Source organism: Poecilia reticulata, linkage group LG21 (assembly GCF_000633615.1).
Source record: "Poecilia reticulata strain Guanapo linkage group LG21, Guppy_female_1.0+MT, whole genome shotgun sequence".
Taxonomy (NCBI): Eukaryota; Metazoa; Chordata; class Actinopteri; order Cyprinodontiformes; family Poeciliidae; genus Poecilia; species Poecilia reticulata.
In genome coordinates, this window is record NC_024351.1 from 202151 (window position 1) to 203671 (window position 1521).

The 1521-nt window shown below is 46.6% G+C and overlaps 1 protein-coding gene across 3 annotated transcripts in view; it reads left to right on the top strand.

The window, feature by feature from the left end:
* Positions 1-19: 19 nt before the first annotated feature.
* Positions 20-1521, top strand: part of tmem251 (transmembrane protein 251) — a 6329-nt gene continuing 4827 nt past the window's right edge. The window contains exon 1 of one of the 3 annotated variants that reach the window (XM_008396996.2): positions 20-1268. The gene's annotated coding sequence lies outside the window, so the exon portion shown is untranslated. The remainder of the gene's footprint in view (positions 1269-1521) is intronic. The other 2 variants (XM_008396999.2, XM_008396997.2) reach the window with 2 other exon arrangements.

Consider the following 1521-nt stretch of genomic DNA (forward strand, 5'->3'; position numbering starts at 1 on the left):
GGTCTGGAGGCTGCAGCAGGTCTGGAGGCTGCAGCAGGTCTGGAGGCTGCAGCAGGTCTGACTTGGACTCTTTACTGTTTACTTTTTATTAAAAATGTAATATTTTATTTTGAAAGGTCACCTTAAGCACCTTTTAAATAAAATATATATTATAAATACGGCTCTGCTCCAAACCAGGCCGTTGCCATGGTTACTGCTTCACTCCGGTCCGTAAAGTTCAGACATGAAGCTGCAGGATCCAAACCGGATCCGGACCCACAGCTGAGGACCTGCAGCAGAACCAGTGGAGGTGATGACGACACCACCTCCACCCAGAACTCTGATGGTTCCACCAAGTTCTGACTGATTGGACCAGGAGACGTTCTGACCGCCGGTTCTGGTCCGGTTCTGGATGAATGAATGCACTGAGCTGCTACCTTCTGATTGGATGTTTTCCAGATGTTCAGGCCGAGTTCTGCTGATGATCTGGCCTGAGCCGTGGCTCCGCCTCCATTGTTCTGTGGTTCTGACCCGGTTGGGTCGAGAAAACCACTGAAACACAGATTTCCTTTAAATCCAGTCTACAAACCCAGAACTGCTTTGATTCGTAATAACTGAATCTGGTGTGATTAAAACTTTCCCACTTTTCTTTGCCTCCTTCTATTCTGCCAGAGTAATGTGAGCTTTGTTAGATTTATTATGTGAGGTTTATATTTGGCTGCCTGGTTCCGGAATGTGCGACAAACAAACTGGAAGAGGAAGAAAATATTCTCTTTGGCGCCGCCCAGAGGACAAACAGAGAAGTGCCGTTTGACGGACAGCGAGTCTTTTTCTTCTCACTGAACTCAGATCCGTAATTATCACCGTTACTTATTTACAGCCACTAATATTGTTTTAGAATATCTGAAAAGCTTCATATTCGCTGCTTTTCATTTCAGACACTGAAATAGAAACATTTAGAATGAACATTTCAAAAAGAATAGTCCTGTTTTTATATTTTCAGCTTTTCTTTCAAAGGCATTTTCTTGTGTTGACCAACTTAAGCTGATTCAGGAAACATCCGTCTGGACGCCAGGAGGCGCTGTCCGTCACTATGACGTCACAATGACGTTGTGTCAGAGTCACATGATTAAACAGGAAGAAAGGCGATCGGTTCCGGACCGAACCAGCTGCTGATTGAAACCGAGTCCGAACCTGGATTTTACTTTGAAAGAATCAGCGCGAGGGAAGGTAGGAGCTGCTGTGGCGCGAGCTGACAGGTGACCAGACACGTGGCTGCGCGAGACCAGGTGTAGTAAAGAAAGAGCAACGTGGAGGAAAAGCCTTCAGGGTTTCACCTCCGAGCTCAGCCCGAGTCCAAACGGCGAGACCGAATCAGCACCGGGATCCGGTCCAAAGAACTGTTCGGCTCCACATGAACTGCATCAAATCTGAATGGAGTTTGGTTCAGTCAGTTAAACAGCTGAGATGAACCGACAGCTCCGGAACCGACTCGGTTCATTTATCACTATTGACTCAGTTCGGCTCTAAACGTTCAGTCTG